The following is a 20,737-nucleotide window of genomic DNA, read 5'->3' on the forward strand; positions in this document are numbered from 1 at the left end:
GACGTATGTGGCTGCTCTTCTCCTTAACTAACAAAGAGAAAGACCTCACGGGGAACTGTGAGACACAGAGTCTCCCTCCTGGATCCATAATGGTGCTTTCTCATTATGTTATGTTGTCTAGTGGAAAAAAAAGATGTTAACGCTGGGTTACAGGTCCTTTGACTAGACCAGGGTTCTCCTGGATTCTTTCTACAAAAAAAAAAAAAACAAGTTTATTTTTATTTTATTTTCTCTAACACCTAATTTTTCCAGAGATCAATGCGATAAATAAAAGTGTTTTAACTAGTGCTGGGCGCGTGACATCATGTTTACGTGCCGCAACACCGGAGTCCAGGCACCGTTTACCAGTTAGCTCCATTAGCTGCATTAGCTTGTTTAGCGCCATTAGCGGACCAGCAGTCGAACTGGAGCGGTGACATCATGTTAACGTGCCGCGACACCGGAGTCCAGGCACCGTTTACCAGTTAGCTCCGTTAGCTCGTTTAGCGCTGTTAGCACGCCTTCAGTCGAACTGGTGCGGTGATATCATGTTTACGTGCCGCAAAACCGGAGTCCAGGCACCCTTTACCAGTTAGCTCTGTAAACTCGTTTAGCGCCGTTAGCACGTCTACAATCAACTGGAGCGGTCTGTTTATTAAACGAAACAAATAACCAGCGTACCTGTGTACTGCGTATGTGTCCCTCTGTTTCTGCAGCATTGAAATATAATTTTTCTTAAATTCAACAATCTGTATAAAAAACATCATGTATTAGATCTTTATCTTGCAGCTCCAGGTACAATTTATCCGGGTGGAGAGGGAACCAGACATTGTAGGACCATAGGCGTAGAAACAAAGCAACACAATGTATGTGTGACACAGTATGTGTCATGCTTTCCTATTTTCTGTTTCTGGATGTTTAGCGCTGCTTTAATGTCGTCTTATATTTTTGCTTGGACAAGTTCCTCGGAGGGGTCGGGGGGAGAGAGAGAGAAATGAGCCTGACTTGATTTGATTTGATTCCGGTGGCTTAGCCAGAGCTGGGGGTGACATGGGCATGGAGGGAGGGAGGGAGGGAGGGAGGGAGGGGGAAGAGTGGGGATTCACAAGTGCACTCAAGCATACATGGCTCAAACCACTGCTGCACAAGCACACATGCTCGCAGATATGTTTCATCCCAAAATGCATGCGCAGGAACACTGTGTTTCCTTCAAGGCCAACAAAATTGTGGTACATTCATCGTTTCCCCCGATTGTTGGCAGTCGGCGTCAACGACGCTGAGGCGCTGAATGTCTGTTAATGACTTGTAAAAGACAACTAAATCCTCAGCCCACCACTTGTCAGACAGCTGTTTTCATCAAGATTCTGTTGTGTGTCCATATTGAACTGGGGCTGCATTTTTTTTTTTTTGGCAGCCGTTTTTTGTTGACGTTTCATTTAGTCGACTCGATATATTATCTTTGCTCAGGCGCGAAAGTCCCTCACTCCATTATAAGCTAATGAGACTAGCGTTAGCTAACTAGCTCTGGGAAATCTATCAAGCGGTTAGCCTCCCAAACATAATGTGAAACATACTGTACAATCAATTATATCTATCTCCTGTTACGTACACGACTATGTTACTCATGTTTTAAGTGGAAATAACTTTAAGTCTTGCAATATGTAGTGTTTTTATAATAAAGCGACTCAAGCCTGTGGTAAATTCCGAGGCTACAGCTGACGTTTGTCATATTGTCACCACTTTTGTTTACATTTCATGCCTTGCCTTTGTCTTGTAATATGCTGTTAGATCATATGTTACAACCAACACCGACCTCAACATCGACTGCAGAGTTTGGATCGACAAAGTCTCTGAGAGAATAAAATAAACCACCACAAGCTCCATAAAATGAACAGCGGCATTTACTGCAAGGCTATTGCACACTGTTGCAGCACTGCACTTTAAAAGTATTAATGTAATTGTTTCCCGACTCTTACGTGTTGCGTCATACAGTAAAGCGCAAGGGGTTTTATAATCTTTGTTGTTCAAGAACTTTTGAGTAAATATACGGCAACATATTGCAAAAAAAAAAAAAAAATGCCCATAAAAATCAGATCCAATATCCTGTACTAATATAAAGCCGTGGAGCAGTGCTAAAGCGGGTTGTATTACAACCAGAAGGTCAGGGTCGGATGCCTGGCTCTGCTCGTCTACATGGGCAAGATACCACAATGGTGGCAGCATGTCAATGGTTTTGATGCATGGGTAATGGAGGAAGCTCCGCAGTGCAGCGATCATTGTTCCACACGGACCGTTTTAGCAGACGCACACCACACATCCCGAGTGAAACAGCCCGTAAAAGGCAGAACATGTCCAAAGTGTGGGACCACTGCAAACTACAACGGGAATGTACCACAACAGCACGTCCTCAATGATTCAGCATTTGAGCCGAAAGCATGCAGTTGCTAACGCTTCCCGCACATGCTAACGTAAACATTGACGTTAGCTGATTTAATGTAGCTTACTAGGGCTGCAGCTATCGAATATTCTAATGATTATTCCACAATCAATCGAGTAAATCTTTACAACTCCTCCCTCTGATGATCAGACTCTGTATAAATAAATATACAAACAAACAAACAACAGACAAACTATAATTACCCATTCTCATCTAACTTCTTTCATTTGTTTATACATACATTCTCTGTATATTGTATATATTTCCAGATTGTCTACATTGTTTATTGTATTGTTTATTTTATTTCATTTAGCTTACTGTCTATTTTCACTGTCTTATTTTATTTTATTTTATTTTATTTTATTTTATTTTATTTTATTTTATTTACATATTTTATTTATTTTATTTACATCTGTATATCTAGCTCTTGTTTCCGCATGCTGTATTTCTTCTACTTACTTTGCACAGAGCACCTGGAACAAAAACAATTTCCCCACGGGGATTAATAAAGTATTCTGATTCTGATTCTGATAATCGGATTTTAATAAATGATAATAATAATTTAGCGTTTTGCATCCTCGATTAATCGAAAAATAATTTGTCCAATTGTTGTCAAGAAGTGTTACATATATACGTACTATAAAATCTCAAGAAATAATACGAACCATAAAAAAAAAACTTCCATCCACCAACAGTCGAGACAAAAAGGTGAGACGCATTTTATTAAAATCGCTTTGTGTTAAAATATCACGAGTCACATTACGCATTTTCACGGCTACCGCGGCCGTCATAAATGGCAAAGTGCTGCACTTGTACAGGAATTTTATCTATTATCATAAAGCGTTTTACGACTTTCACACACCAGTGGCAGTGAGCTACCACTGAGAGTTCCATCTTTTTCCCTCCTGTCTGCGCTGGTGCCTGTGCGATCACCAGTGATTGATTAAAGGATGACCTGCCCTAGTCATGTGCAAAGTTGTCGAATAAACGTCTCCGTTTGAAAAATACCAGACATGAAGAGCGGTAAACGGCGTCGTGGCAGCCAAATCAAATATATAACTAAAGAAAAATGTACTTGTGGGAACATTAATTTACCTGGACCAGCTGCCCAGTTGAAATCAATATGTGTAAAAAAAAAAAAAAAAAAATGCAGAATCTGCAAACAGCTGTTCCTTTTCCTTCCTTCAGCCGTGCACACACGGGCACCTCCTCACACTCGTATGTACTCGGGTCACGTGAGTGATCTTTGACAGATTGCACACAGTGCTGCCACCCGGAGGACCCTGATAATGGGTCTCTAGGGGTGGGTCAAGTCTATGCTGCTCCGTACAGTTGTAAAACGTCTGGCTCCTCCCTCCTCTGGGACTGACCACCCCCCCCCCCCCCCCATTGCTGCAACATCCCCAACCACCCAACACTGCAATGAAGCAAAGTTGACACCGTTGCCAGGGGTTACTTAGGTATGAGAGATCGTAGAGATGAGGTGGAATGTTACCTGGGGAGAAAACAAAAATACGAAAGAGTCCTGGTGGTGCGTGTAGCGATGGGTTCGATGAAGATTAACAGTAATGGTGGGGGGGGGGGGGGGGGCCTGTACAGGAAGAGAACATCTAAACTTTGCTATGTATGTGTGTATACAGTACACATGTACGCACATGAGTTACAAAAATACGGAAGTTCAAGTTTATAAAGCGGTGTGTGTGTGTGTGTTGTCTAAGCAAGGCAGAGGTTGGTAAAGCTTAGCCGACTCTGAGGAATGTAAACTGGCCACCGCAGAACTCCTACTTTCCACAAGGACATGTTTGGTTGGCAAAGCCTGACCCAAATGTTGGTACTTTGCTAGTATTGTACCACATTAACAGATTCACATTCATTTATTTGAGCCTTTTCTCGATGAAAATCAGACTGCGTGTAATTATGAAATATTTCACCTTGGAGTTATTCTTTTATTCGTCTTGCTCAACGATTTGTCTGCCCGATTTCTGATTTTGTCGAGCTTCTTTTAAGGCAAATTCTTTTTGGTCCCTCATTTTCTGTATTGTTAAGCTTCATGGCAGGGCTATAATTAAAAAGAAAACAATTGCTCAATAACATGACAACCACAAGATAAATTCAACTATGATGTAAAATATTTGTATATATATGTATATTATTTTTTCAACCCTGTGCTAACTGAGGCATATACCTATATCTTCTTATTTCTTCTACAGCACAGAGGACTGTTGCTCCAAACTGGCAACATTTTACCCAGCGTTTGCAATAAGACTGGCTGTGCTGTAAAGAAGAAAAAGTCGAATGTAAATTAAGATAATTTATACATGCATGCATTCATTAAGCCTATAAATGTCCTATATGGCGAATGCAGCACTTTCAGTGGGCATTTTCATGCTGAGTGTGCAGTCATCATTGTTGCTGCCACCGGTGTTTTTTGCAAAGTAGCTGGTTTAATGAGTATCCTCCCCCCCCACCACTGTCAATTTTTTTTTTTTTGCTAATATTTGTAAAAATGATGACAGTTCTCTGCTCCCCTATCTGGCAGGACACAACCTCTCTGCTCAGTATGCACACCATAGAGAACACTATATCGTATTAAAAGGGAGTGTCTTCCTGTTTCTTTTGAATCAGAAAGTAGCAAAATATTGAATAAATACCAAAGGACAATTCAGTGTGAATGGAAGTCTATGGGAAAATGATCTCTATCCTACTTCTTACTTGATTTATAACATCAGTCAACATTCTCCTGAGCAGTCTTCTTCAAAAGAATATCAATTGTATAAATGGTGTTGCCATTTAAAGGCTGACAGACAATAAAGTACACACCGTATCAGTAGTGTAATCGACAAACATCGTCCAATTCCAGAAAGTCAACAAGGTTTTTTGGAGTTCAAATTCTGTCGGGTGACCTCCTGACAGGGTGGGGGTTGGGGTTAACCCTAACCCTAACTCACACACCCCGATTTCATAAGCTGTGTTCCCATTTAAAGGCTAAAAGACAAAGCACAGACTGTATCAGTAGGGTAAACGACAAACATCGTCCAATTCCAGAACGTCAACATGGCCCAAGTCAAATTGCAATTTTAGAGGCTTTAAAATGGAGTTCAAATTCTGTCGTGTGACCTCATGACCGGGTGGGGGTTGGGATTAACCCTAACCCTAACTCCCACACCCCAATTTCATATACTGTGTTCCCATTTAAAGGCTAACAGACAATAAAGTACAGACTGTATCAGTAGTGTAATGGACAAACTTCGTCCAATTCTAGAACTTCAACATGGCCCAAGCCAAACTGCGATTTTGCAGGCTTTAAAGTGGAGATCAAATTCTGTCGGGTGACCTCGTGACCGGGTTGGGGTTAACCCTAACCCTAACCCCCACACCCCAGTTTTATAAACTGTGTTCCCATTTCAAGGCTAACAGACAATAAAGTACAGGGTGTTTCAGTAGTGTAACCGACAAACATCGTCCAATTCCAGAACTTCAACATGGCCCAAGCCAAATTGTGATTATAGAGACATTAAAATGAAGTTCAAATTCCTATTGGTGACCTCATGACCAGGTGGAAGTTAAGGTCAACCCTAAGCCTAACTGAGTCTTAAACTGTGCTCCCATTTAAAGGCTAACACACAATAAAGTACTGCAGTAAGACTGTATCAATAGTATAATCGATAAACATCGTCCATTTCCACTACTTCAACATGGTCCAAGCCAAATTGCGATTTTGGAGGCTTTAAAATGGAGTTCTAATTCTTATGGGTGACCTCGTGACCAGGTGCCACTTGATGCACAAGTGCTATCCAGGGAGAGGACGATAAAGGCAGTCAGGCATGCTTCTCTGACGGTAGTCATTATAAACTGTATATGCATGGTGAATTAAAATGTGGCTAGACATCCTCTGAAAGAGTAGCTAGAGAGGCTGGTGGATAATGCCTGTGGACACAGTCCAGCATTTATCATAAAGAGCACCCATCCCTGCCATCCCGGGGCCTGGCATCCGCCTTGCTTTCCATTTGCCGCGGTGATTTGCTTGCCTTGTTTTCCATTTTCCGTGCGTGCGGATAAGTTGAGTTTGAACAAATGTGAGCAGTCACTTACTAAGCGTCACCATTTCACAGCTATTGGATACCTGCGCCTCACACATCTGCAGCCATCTCCCTAGATGATTGCCCGAGGGAAGGTTCAGCGCTTTAATCTAATCTGATGACAAATGATTCGATTAGCTTGCCCACTGATTAACCTCTCCCTCTGCGTTTTTGTGCAACTTTAGCTGAGCAAGTCTCATTTTCATCCTCCCCCTCACTGGATGTGACTCCACAAATGTCAGCATTGGCTGCATGTGTCATTGACTTGATGCATTGTGTTGTGTTCTGCGTGTAACGGTGGCTCCAGTGCACCCATGGCTCACCAGCCATCTGCATCCCACTGAGGTACACACATGATGATGACGGCTGAGTCACCCATTAGCCCAAATTAGAGCCATCCTTCCACCGTTCGCGACAGGGCCTCTGGCAACGCCATGCAGTCAAAGTCATTACGGGAAACACGCGCTAAACTGATTTTGCTCTGCAAATACCATTAGCTGGTGCCCCAAGATTATAGATATCCAAACTACCAATCTGACAGGGGACAATGGGGCTTGGATGGGAAACCGTGTTAAGAAAATTCCGCATCAATGTCACTGTCATGTCACTGACCACAGGGCAAGGGGAGGCGGGTAATGCTACAAAAACAACAAAGAAGAAGAAGGTAAACCAACAAAGTTTTGGGAGGATGCAATATTTAAAATGTACAATGTGCAGCTCAATCTGATCCATTAAATGTACAGCAACCTTCGATCGACGTTAAAAGTCACCGTTATCTCTATGATAAATCTGATTTAAAAATAAATAAATAAAGAAAGAAATTGAATGTTAAGGGCTAGAGGGAGTAAGTGCTATCTGCAAATAGCGGTGGACCACACTGTTCAGGCGGCCATGCTTTGGTAAACAACTGTCCTGCATGTCGGCCAATTTATCAAAACAGCATGGCCACTTTAGGTCTGGGGAAATTGCCATTTCGTCTATACAACTGGTTTTGATCCACTCATGTTTCCGTTTCGCCACAAACACACACACACTCACACACACACACACACACAAACGCCCCAATCCAGCCGCCTCTTTCACCATCTCTTTTACTTGAGGGTTCCTGTCGAATGCCAACAACTGTTGCCTAGCAACTAAATATTCACCCTGCAGAAATCTGGTAGATTATTATTTCTTCCACATTCTTCCACACTTTGTGTGAGAAAAGATATCTTTGTGATTCCACGTTTACAAATCCCAGTGGCGTGCGAGCAGTGGCGCGCTCTGGAAACGAAATACGAGGAGGACGACCATTTCAGGGTCAATTTAGACAATTTAGTCAAGTATTTTTATCATCGATAGTCGGTATGAAGCTTTTTTCATGATTAAAACAAGATTTCTGATCGTTTTAGCTTCTTAAATGTGAATATTTTCTTTGTTTCTTTGCTCCACATAACAAAGAAAACATTAAAACTTAGAAATAAAAGTGCCAAGTAGAACTATATAAGGTTCTTCAGCTTTTTTGGCTCCAGGTAGAACCTTTTTTTAAGATTCCACCTGGAACCCTTTTGGAGGGTTCCACCTAAAACCCTTTTAAATCCTTTTATTCAGGAAAGGGGTTTTAAAGGGTTCTCTGGATTCTTCGTTTCTTTGCTCCACATAACAAAGAAATCATTCAAACTGAATCATTTTGGTTTGTGGACAAAAACAAGACGTACGAGAACATCGTAATTTCCAGGTTTGACGAACACTGATCCACATTTTTTTTGCGATTAATCGCGAAAATAATCGACAGATTCATCGATTACGAAAATAATCGTTAGCTGCAGCGCTAACACAACAGAGCTTAAAATGCTAAGATGTTTTGGACGTTCTTTGCCATCAGACTTTCCTTAAAACATGCTCTCATCAATTATTAATCTCACAACAACCACATTTGTCTCAGAACTCGTTCCTACTGTAAATATCCGGACTTCTGAACATTAAACAATGAGGTCAAATTAACATTTGATCGGCCTGAGGAGTTGAAATGCTCAGTGTGCGCTTATGACTCTGGCGGTGTAGCACGAACTTCAGACTCATGTGCATGTCTTTCTTATTCAGGACAAACAAACAAAGGCCCTCTGATAAACAGCGCTGGGTGGGGGCCTCATGATGCATGGAGTAATTTCCTTTACAAATTTGCATCCCTTCAGAATGTGTGTCATTATTTGTGAAAATGCATCGACTCTGGCCGATTGTTAACTCAGCTTGGTAAAAGAAAGAAAAAAAGAAAAGTGCGTGATGCTTTAATAGTTTCATGTTTCACGCCTTTACGAGCAGCATGTGTTTTTGCTGCTTTTGTGTGGGCGTGGTGGCAGCAGCAGAAGCAGCAGCAGCAGCCACAGACACAGTTATTTACTTTTAATCACGGGTAATCATGGCGTCACACAAAGAAGACTCACTGTACACATAATGATATTGTGCACACAAACGTACAGTTAAAGACAATACAGTCTCTAATAATAGTGCGTTGTGTGCATTGTCGCTTTGTGCGCTCTCTAATTAATTTTTAATGAAAGAAGAAATAATTCATTTCTTTGAGATCTTTCCCAGCAGACAGTTGTAGAAAATACATGTCATACAATGGAGTGAAATAATTAAGAAGAAAAATAGTTTCCTTTCGGTAATTAATTGTGAATTTGGGCAACCAGACTGTAAATTGAGGCTGCTTCTAGAGCTATTTTGACAGTCAATGAATCAGTTTGAAGCTTTTTTCATGATTAAAACAAGATTTCAGTTTGTTTTAGCTTCTTAAAAGCTAATATTTTCTTAGTTTCTTTGCTCCACATAACAAAGAAATCATTAAAACTCAATCATTTTGGTTTGTGGGCAAAACATTCGAGAACATTGTCATTTCCAGATTTGACAAAAACAGATTTGAATCGTTGAAAAACAATTCAACGATTGATCGTGCTCTAGCTGTATCGCTAACATGCTAACACACTCTCCTTGAGAAAGGGGACCAAAAACGCCGGTTGACTGAACCTAATAAATCCCTAATAATTCAAAGTAATTTGAAAAATTCTGTGAAAAGATACGCGTGCATGCACGTTCGTCATCATGACTTTGGCACTCGGGGGGGCAGCCAGTCAGGGAATAGAGCACCATAAACAGTCAACTAAAGAGGCCTGGTCTTTTTTTCTTTATAATTAATGATGTTCTTATAAAACCTCAATGAGTCTGCTTATCTGATGTAGGCTCTGTGCATTTGCTGTCATATTCAATCTCTGTGGAGAAAAAAAATGTGAAAATGACTAGGGCTGCAATCAACCAAAGAAACTCTTGGTCGAATAAAGCCCTGAAATTTCGACTAAAAATCGACTAATCAGGGGTGCTTTATGGGTGCGGCTCTTTTCAAATTAAAAGAGGCTCTTAATTTGAAAAGACCTGCAGCCGTGGCTGGAGTTCGACAGAGTCTGATGGCTCTGACAGCGTTTAGCATTACGTGCATCGGCGCAATACCATAGCCCGTGATATCCGAAAATAACCGTCTGTCTCTCGTTAGCCACGGAGCGACAACAACCCACTTGGCTGGACTTAACCAAAATAGTGGAAAACAAGGGGGGGGGGGGTGTTCGCTGAAGACACGCTGTTACCTGTGAAACACGGGTGCTCTAAAACACCCCCATCAGCACTTGGTACTTTCCTCCTAATGAAATTCACCATAAAAAAAACAAATAATAATGATAATTTTAAAAATTGTAATTGAACAATCACAATTTTGGTCGCACCAGAAGAAGACGGGTGTCAAAATTTCACGTCGGGCATTTTAAAGATCAGTTTCTGAATCATTAGAGAATCAGCTTCTCCCCTTCGCACATCAGTACATCAGCGAACTGCTTCCAAAGGAGGTTTGAAAAAAATAAATAACCCTCAAACATGTCCACACCAATCGCGGCTGCTAACCGTGTGTTTTCGCGCTCCTGCAAATATTTATCTGAATTCACACTCGACTTAATTTGACAAGAGCGACCCAGTCTTGAACGGCTTTGGATGCAAAATGGTAATTACTCCTAAACCGAGCTGGAATAATGAACTCGTTAGAATGCTCAGCCTCCTGAATTCATTACCATAACACCCCTCCGCACCCACCCCTGCTCGATGCTACACCACTGACGAAGCAAAAACCCCCCGATCTGCGTCGAAGGAGGGGGACACACACACACTCTGAGGGGAGACCTGGATCAGTCCAACACTGACGCTCAAAGCCACATAAACAGTAGACGCACGTGTTTCCGCTTATCTGTTGAGACCAAACGCTCTTATCCCACTTCCTTCTGTCTATTGTGGTCGTACGCACTCGTCATGGCGGCGGTTTCGAGCCACACAACAGGACCCGATAGTGGCCGTTTGTGGCCGATAAAGTCAACTGAAAACAGTGGCGACTTCGCATTTTTTTGAAATCGCATCAGATTAGCACATTTTGATTTAGCGTTTCATTGAGCAACATCAACGTCCTTTTGATTGAGCGTCGTATTAAAGTGGAACAATCTGAGAACAAAGCTAGAGACGAAACCAGAGAAGAGGGAAGAACGAAAGAAAAAGAGGCAGAAAGAGGAACAAGGACGTGAAGTGTCTTCCTCTTTTCTGCTTGTGAATCTTTGTCTACAGGTCTTACGACTGTAAGAGAGGTAATACATCAACTGTGACATTAAAGGTGCATTATGTAATAAATCTAAAGCAACTGGTCATAAAATCCTCCTAATATGTCACAGAGACGCAGGAATAATGTTCATATAACAAACTGAACTCACCAACAACAACAGTACAGACAAAATATTTGCATTTTTTTTTGCAGACTACAAATCATGTTTATGTTTTGAAATCATGTTTTGTCATGTGGCGCCACCTACCGCCGTCTACCAGTCATTGAAGTCAGTAGAGTCTCAACTGCAGAGCAACCACGGGTTGCCAGTTACGTCAGAATACGAAACCTAAAAGACCGGTATTTTAAATGTAGTAACCATTTTTGGCCACATTCTTACATATGGCACCCTTTAAAACCAAATGAATGCTTCAAATACAACTGTGGAAAGTAGATTACTTACGTAATCGATTAATGGATAAATCGTTTTGCCCATAAAATGTTAAAAAACGTTGATCAGTGTTCGTCAGTTTTGTCCACAACTGATTTCTTTGTTATGTGGAGCAACGAAACTAAGAAAATATTCACATTTAAGAAGCTAAAACAATCAGAAATCTTGTTTTAATCATGAAAGAAGCTTCAAACAGATTCATCAGTTATGAAAACAGTCGACGACTAATTTAGTAATCGATTAATCGATGAATCGTTTCATCTCTACATTAAACGATAAAGAAATGCAGGATAATTAGCTGTGTGATTTCAAATGGTTACAAGAATACAGTAAACGAGCACACAGTGAACTGGAATTGTCCTTTAAGGCTCTTTTTAACCTGTATCCAGCAGAATGCACACAGAGCAACCTTTGCACTCGTTCTCTGCTTCACACCATTTTCTTTTTCCTCGCCGTCTTTCTTAACAGCTATATGTCAAGGACGGATCAGGGGCGGCGTGGCATGCCTGCAGTCAGCATTTGTACTTATCACTTTTTATCCGAGGGGGGGGGGGGAAACTCCGAAGCACTCGGCGACGCCTGTTAGTCCGGGCGTTTGTGTCAAACGGACCACCAAACAGGCTTACAGTCGGTGCACACACACACACACACACAGCGCTGATTACATTTCAGGAGGTAAACATTTGAACGGCAGCACAAACAGACGCAGGACTGCAAGAGACACTGTTCCCTGTGCCTTCGCCAAGTCTGTCACCCAGCAGCTACTGTAGATTCATGATCACATTCTGCCACAAATGAGCGACGCCAGTTTCCTTCCCCGAGACTGAGATTAATGCAACACCGGTTCCCAGAAATGTCGGCAAATCCGCGGCAATAAACTAAAACCTATTGTTACCCTTGACACGACCGACTCTGAATACAGGCTGTGTAAAAAAAATATGTATAAATATAACAGCTTTTTTTTAAAAAGCCGTGTTAATTCAGCACCCGGGGAGTGAGGACACTTTATTAGCTGCGGTGGATCTAGTGACAGCTAAAAGAGATTTTCAGGACTGAAGCGTTTAATGGGAACAGCTGGGATGCAAGTGGGTTAATGTAATGGCTGTGCATGTTGAGTAGAAGTGGTGCTAAACTCGGGCTATTAGGGAGTCGTCGATAGAGCGGACCCACCGCAGCAACTCTCTCACACTTAGTCTCGCTGACCCGATATCTCCATCGCTCCCTCTTTCGCTCCCTTATAAGCACCTATCAATAGAGGCAGTGAAGCCATCAGTACCCACTTAGCTTAGCTCGCCGTGTGCAGGTCTGAGAGCGCCAGTGTATGTATGGTGGTCCCTGGACTGGACCCTACAGACGGGAGCATTAATGAACACCGCCTGTCACTGCCAGTCCCAGTGCTGTGTGTGCAGAACTCTCGGCCCATCACTCCAGGCGATGGATCACCGTGGCCTGATCTAAATAGACTCCTTTTCACTTTCCTCTCCCCTGTGAACCGCTCCGCCGGCTCTGGATCACCAAGATCAGTAGAGGCACCTGATCCTGGTCCGTCGCTGACTTCACTGCCCGCAACTACTCTTAAAAGTCAAAATCGCGGCCAATCGTTCTTGGGATTTGGTAAAAAAAAACAAGACAATTACTCCAAGATTTCTGATAGTTTTAGCTTCTTTTTAGTATTTTCTGGTTTCTTTGCTCCATATAAACAAAGAAATCATCAAAACTTAATAATTTTGGTTTGTAGACAAAATAAGACATTCGAGAACCATTTCCAGGTTTGACAAACACTGATCAACGTTTTCTGACATTTTATGGCCCAAACGATTACTCGATTAATCGTGAAAATAATCATTTTTTGGAGCGCTAACATGCTACATAATCTGCTGGAGAGAGGGGACAAAACGGTGATTGCAAATAATTTGAGAAATGTTGTCATTTCCAGGTTTGACAAACACCGATCAACATAATTTTTTTTTAACGTTTTCTGACATTTTATGGACCAAACAATTACTTGATTAATAGTGAAAATAACCATTAGTTGAAGTTCTAGCAGTAGCGCCAACATGCTACATACTCTGCTGGAGAGAGGGGACGAATTGCTGGTTGAGAATTTCCAGGTTTGACGAACACGGATAGTCATTTTCTGACATTTTATGGACCGAACAATTATATATATCGACAGATTAATCGATTAAGAAAATAATCGTTAGCTGCTGTTCTGCAACCCAGAAAATAATCTGTTCATCAAGTTTTTCCACTCATGTCAACATCAATGTCAGTTCACCGCCAGTCCATGGAACAAGATACTGTCCTTTTTAAAATACCAATTTCCAAGTATGAGATTGATGCTTTCATTATTTCGTCATCAAATTAAATTCCTCTAAAAACCGTTATATAAAATACAACGACATGCCAATGCTCAGGAAAGACCAGTCAGGAGTCTTCTATTCTCATATTAGTCATCTAAATACGCCGACTCAAGAAACATTCCAGCACATAATGATAACCTGTGTAACATTCCTGCACACCACAACAGACAAACGGCGCTCATTATAAATATTCAAGGTTACAGTAGGAGCTGACATTTGTCCCTACGTCCATGTTTTATTTAATGAGCCTGGAGTTTGGCTGACTTGATTTGCATGCGTTCATTATAGAATCACATGGTGCCACTGCTCATGCCCACACACACATACATACACCCAAATATAGGGACATTCTGATTCCATTTTTCGCTCGGCTTGTTTTTGTCTCGCGTTGTTTACGCAAGCAGAAGAAGGCCCATGACTCAATTTTCCACCGCGGAGGTTGCAGGGGGGCTCTTTTGCATCAATGACGGCGGTTCGGCAGTTGGAAGGAGCACGCGGGGCACATGCGAGAGTGCGTGGACGCGTCTGATCCGAGGTGTGTGTCGTTTGAAGCCAAAAGAACGCGTGGAAGCGGTGGCTTCCCCTGTGAAGTAACGCTCTAAAGAGAATAGTGCTGACGTGGTTCCTTCTTCTTCCCCCGACAACAGCCACAGAATACCAAATAGGAGATGCCAGGATATGAAGTACATGAAAGGGGCCTAAAAATCTGCAGCCAGCTAGAATAGATATTTGATAAAAAAAAAAGAAAAAACTATATATACTATATAAAGTCTCTTGCCTCCTTCCCCTTATGGAAATCTAGCAGTGCCATTGTCACAGGTATAAAGTTTGTCATCATGTCATTATTCAAAACATTTATTTTTATATTAATTTTATATTCTTTTATCTGTTATACCTGACTCTAATTTGTTTGTATTGCGTGTTGCTCCTCCCTCTTATTTCTTCTTTGTGGGTTTTTGTTGTGACCCCTCCCTCTCAAAAACAAAAAGTATCTCGGAACGACTTAAAATTTACCATCATAATAATCGGCATTGCCTTGAACAAGGATCCGTTGAAAATATTTGCAAACCTCTTAAGGAATAATTTTAATGAATTTTTGAAATTTAAGAAATGATCCATTTGCCCTGATGCACTTTGACAGTGAGCTGACTTTAGTCTCAAAAACAAATCTATCTATCTATGCAAACTAGCATCTCTCTACACCAACTAGCATCTATCTATCTATCTATCTATCTATCTATCTATCTATCTATCTATCTATCTATATCTATCCCCCCCCTCCACCCGGGGCAGAAATGTGTCCCACTCTGATGATGTCAGTCGTCCTGAGGAGTGAGGGGACAGGTCAGCTCTTGCGTCACAGACATCAGAGAAGGCCCCTTAGCGTTGCGGGCGAGATGTCAACCCGGTTAATGCCATGGCCCGGTGACGAAGCGTGGACAAAATGCACACGGGGGCACAAACATGACAGGGCGAGCAGACGCGGGGGATGATTCAAGCCTGCAGTGAGGATGGAGGCAGATGAGGAGAGACAGAGGAGGTTGGACAGGGATGGCGTTGAGAAGATTGAAAGGGAGGAGGAGATGTGATCGTGATAAGGACAACAAATGGGGAGTTGATATATACAGTACAGTGGGATTCTCCGGGGGATTTGAATGCAGGGGATGAATTAATAGAGAACAGCATGGAGAATGAATGAAAGCACACTAATGAAAAGGGGGTGCTGCTGGGCACAAAGGCTGAACGGGGAATACATCTTCTGAATAGCAGAGCCCCACAGCAATAAAAAAAAAAGTGGAGCGTGTGACGGTGGAGGCAGAATTAAAAGACCAACAATTGGCCGGGACAAGGAAATCAACAAGAAGTCACAAAGTGATCGCGTTGAGAATAAACACACACACACACACACACACACACACACACACACACACACACACACACACCCTCAGCTCTCACTATGTCACCACCACAACAACCAAAGCACATGCTGTCCAATCTGCTCCAGCGTAGCCCGATCCTGTACTGTAGCGCAGGAAGAAAACAAATGTGTGGTTCTCCTGCAGAAGTCCCCGAGCGGGCAACCGCGAGCCGCTGCATGAATGCGAAGCAGGGCATTGCAGGAGAACGGGCGCACATCCTCTGCAAACTTTCACTGAATTATTTAATGATCTGTGCTTTAAAAAAAAAAGTCCAAAAAAAAGTCTGGTTGTCTGTTCTCAATGGCTTGATACAAAGCATTTTTGGTATCTGGTGTGTGAATAAGATCTGTGGGTTTTCCCTCTTTCATTTTGCGGTTCTTGTGTTACACAAGGTTACATATTCAGGGATCATTATTGACACATTAATGTGCAGCCTTTTTTTTTAGTTACGGCGAGAGAACAAACGGTATAATATTCTATTTAACTGTGTCACCGCCGCATGATTCCACGCCGAGTTAGACATTTCAGACTTCACTTGTAATCACGTTCTCGGTAACAGGGAGCGCGGGGTCACGGCTGGGGTCGGGAGGACATGGGGAGCGCCATGTGGTTCAAAGGTGTAAGCGCTGCCACGCGGCCATCTGGAGAGGCGGTGGGAGACGGGGGAGCTAACAGAGAGAGCAGACTGCCGCCTCATACACACACACACATACACGGGATCTTTGTGTGTTTCTGCACATGAAGACGGAGGGGAAAGGAATATACTGGCGAGCAGGAAAATGGCCTGGAAAACAAAGGAAGTGTCGTGACAAAATGAGATATTATGAGGTTATGTTGACAGGTGCGTCTAATCACTGAAAGGGAAAAACATTATTCGGCCTTCTCTAAAGTTATCAGCTCCCATTCCTGAGCACAAGCCTAAACAATTCAGGACGGCGCCTGCCGCAACTGTTGTAATCACAGTGATCTCGGTATAGCGCTGGCTCCAGTCTGTTGTCTACAGAATTCGTCTCTTCATATTTTCGCTGAGCCTGACCGGAGTGGGGTCGACTGATGACGCTGCTGCGCAGTCCTCCCCAAGGTCAGCTCCATGTATCAGCAGAGAAAGCACCTTTAAGTATCCTAACTCTGGGACTCACAGGCAGACTGACAGAGGATGCCCAACTGTTAACATACTTGTTTTATGTTCAGCATCGTCTCAGTTCTCCTCAGATCTGAGTTGCTTCCAATAAACCTTTCAACTTAACTCATCTCTGACTCCAGGAAACTCCATCTTTGGTCGACTCGCTAAATAATCAAATCTCCGCAACAATCACAAGCTGAGCCTCTTCTGAGCCCTCACGTCCCCGAGGAAGAACGACCAAAAAAAAAAAAAAAACAATTAGAGAGGACGATATAATAATATAGCCGGAAACTCGCCGACTTGGATCAATGTTTGAACAAAAAAAAAAGGGGGGAAATTGATCAAATAAAACAAATAAAGGTGTAGAAATGAATGTCAGCTGAGCTGGACTCTCTCTTGTGGACATAAGGGCGGAATTTAGATTCGGGTTAGTGAAGGAAAACAAAGCCTTAAATTGGTGTTACCACAGGGTGTGACAAGCAAGAGAGAGGCTTGACCGCTTAAATGCTTCGCAAACAGCCAGCAAAGGGTGTGACTGGAACAGCTGATACAATGGCTATTATGTTTGATATAGTAGAGCTGAAACAATTCATCGTCAACTATTTTCATCATCGATGAATCGCTATGAAGCTTTTTTTTTTTTATTAAAACAAGATTTCTGAATGTTTTAGCTTCTTAAATGTGTTTTTCATAAATATTTGTCCAATATCAGTAATTAAAGACATTGATAAAGTCAAGTTAACTAGCATCTATCTATGCTAAATAGCATCTATCTATCTATCTATCTATCTATCTATCTATCTATCTATCTATCTATCTATCTATCTATCTATCTATCTATCTATCTATCTATCTATCTATCTATGTTAACTAGCATCTATCTATCTATAGATACAGAGCTGAAACAATGAATAGTCAATTATTTTTATAATCGCTTTGAAGCTTTTTTCATGATTAAAAGATTGTTTCAGCTTCTTAAACGTGAATATTTTTCTTTGTTTCTTTGCTCCACATAACAAAAATCATCAAAACTATTATTATTTTGGTTTGCGGACAAAACAAGACATTTGAGAACATCGTCATTTCCAGGTTTGACAAACACTGACCAACATTTTTTTTAACATTTTATGGACCAAACGATTAATCGAGAAAATAATCGACTGATTAATCGATTACGAAAATAATCGTTAGTTGCAGCTCTAGTGTGATAAACCAACTGATAATATGCGAACTTCCAACTTACCAGAACCAGTATCAGACGTACAGTATGTCCTTTTATGTACTTTCCAATGAAGCTCCATAATCAAACCAAGTGAACAACCCCAAACTCAATCCTCTTAATTCAAAACATGTAGAAGAAGCTGCTCTAAAGGTTTAAATCATTTATTCTGACCAACTGTGGGAAAAATAACATCACAAATACAACTGATTTGAGGCGATTATGCACTGATGAAAGTGTAATGAGCAAAGTCATGCTCAATTCTCTGCTATGGATCGTCCTAAATCCTCCACATTGGCCTATAAAATATTTAGGCCGTTAGATTCATGTGCTCTAATAAACATAAAATAATCTTGCTTTGCTGTATAATTTTACTTTTCCAGGTTCAGTGCTCTTTTCATCTTTTTCACTACTATTCTGGAGGCTGCCTGGAGGCTTTTTTTCTCTTAAGGTAATCACTTTCTGCAAATATATAGGATATTTTCTTAGCTTTGCTAAAAAGAGAAAAATCTTTACTTCATGGCCAACCACCTCCTCTATGTGCTATGACTTCATCAACAGCTTATTTTTACTGTTACACTCCCAAGTTTCATTTGTAATATGAAACAATAATTAAAAATGCCATGATGGCACGATTGAGCCATTTAATCACTTAGTCAATAAAGTATGGTTTAAGGACATGGTTTACAGTGCCAATCATAGTTTCAAGATCATTTTACAACCACATCATAAAAAAGAAGCACATTTTTACATTTGAAAATGTAATTAACACCAATTTCTTGGCAGATCTTCTTAAACAAAATAGATTATATCAGCTAATTATTTCTGCTGCGTCACTGGCATTGATAACACAAACAAAGTGTTTCACTTGAGGCAAATTGGACTGCAGTGCTGCTTAGAGCTGAAACTATTTATTGATTAATCGATTACTAAATGAATCGTCAACTATTTTGATAACCGATAATCGGTTTAAGCTTTTTTACCTCCAACAAGGAGGTTATGATTTTGCCGGAGTTTGTTTGTTTGTTTGTCAGTCTGTTAGTTAGCTACACAACTCGAAAAGTCACCGACACATTTGGATAAAATTTGGAAATGTCCGCAATGGGACCAGGAACAAGTGACTAAATTTTGGGTGTGATCCGTAGATGCTATCACTGGTTACAACACTCACCGTCTGACCATCTATCTATCTATCTATCTATCTATCTATCTATCTATCTATCTATCTATCTATCTATCTATCTATCTATCTATCTATCTATCTATCTATCTATCGATGCTAACTAGCATCCATCCATCCATCTATCTATCTATGCCAACTAGCATCTATCTATCTATCTATCTATGCTAACTAGCATCCATCCATCTATCTATCTATGCTAACTAGCATCCATCCATCCATACATCTATCTATGCCAACTAGCATCTATCTATGCTAACTATCTGACCCAGGCACGCTGGCAGGGTGTATTTTGTAGGCACAGCTGCCTTGATGGAGGTCTGCGCTCTCCGAGTGCTTTTCTAGTTTCATGATTAAAACCAGATTTGAGATCGTTTTAGTTCCTTAAATGTGAACATTTTCTTTGTTTCTTTTTTTTAACATGTTCTGACACGATAAATCGAGAAAATAATCGACAGATTAATCGATTATGAAAATAATCGTGAGTTGTAGCTCAAAAAAAAAAAAAAAAGAGTTTCACTTTTTGACTGCAGTGCTGTTATTATTACCCCTGCTTGGTTAGAGCAGGTCTGACACAGTCTGGGTCCACTGCCTCTTGCAGCGGGTTCTGTATACTCGTCGACACACAGCGAGGCCCCCTCGGCTATAAAACTGCTCTCCTCGCCTCCAATATAGTATAATATAGGTTGTTGGTTTGCTGGGTCTGTGCTAGCAGCATTATCCTGACGCAGCCAAGCACAGCCTGCACTGGACACACACTCTGTCAGTGGCAGTAAGCAAGCGTGGTGCTGCACTGCCAGGAACACAGAGCAACAAATCTATACCTCTCACACATCGGGAGGGTGAAGCTCGCCACAGTGTATGATGGAATTTGATAAACAGCGAGGGTCAGAAGGCAGGTCAGCACTCCATTACGTGATTCTGACAGTTTTGATCCATTGCACACGATCCTGGGACAAGGCACTGGGCGTCACCCAAAGAGGGATGAGGGGGCGAAAAACATAAAGGAAAAAAAAAGAAAGAAAGAAGAATCTGTCAGGAAGCATAAAACAAACAGAGACAGTCTTTACTGCTAAAGATAAGAGGAGATAAGAGACAACAGAGGATGAATGTGCTTTATCAGAGTGCAACAAGGGACCAGGAGAAATGCACTTCCTCAGGGGAGGAGAGGAGAAGGGATGGGCAATATGGAGGGAGACAGCTGATGCAAAGCTACATAAATCACTACAATAGAGTGTATGCAGATTAGAGATTAGGGGTGGGATTCTTTTACTATCTCACAATTCGATTCGATTCCAGTTTTTGGGGCTACGACTTGATTCAAAATTGATTTTCGATTCAAAACGATTTCTGCTTCAATCTATAGGTGTGCAAAGGA

General features: G+C 41.5%; 1 protein-coding gene across 2 annotated transcripts in view; it reads right to left on the reverse strand.

Moving 5' to 3' along the window:
• The window catches only part of fut8b (fucosyltransferase 8b (alpha (1,6) fucosyltransferase)), a 109,187-nt gene that overhangs the window by 70,847 nt on the left and 17,603 nt on the right, over positions 1–20,737 (reverse strand). The window contains exon 2 of one of the 2 annotated variants that reach the window (XM_083899203.1): positions 20,184–20,322. The exons of the other annotated variant lie outside the window; for it this stretch is intronic. The gene's annotated coding sequence lies outside the window, so the exon portion shown is untranslated. The remainder of the gene's footprint in view (positions 1–20,183; positions 20,323–20,737) is intronic. 2 annotated transcript variants of the gene reach the window in all.

The sequence above is a fragment of the Microchirus variegatus genome, assembly GCF_963457635.1.
Source record: "Microchirus variegatus genome assembly, chromosome: 12".
Lineage (NCBI taxonomy): Eukaryota > Metazoa > Chordata > Actinopteri > Pleuronectiformes > Soleidae > Microchirus > Microchirus variegatus.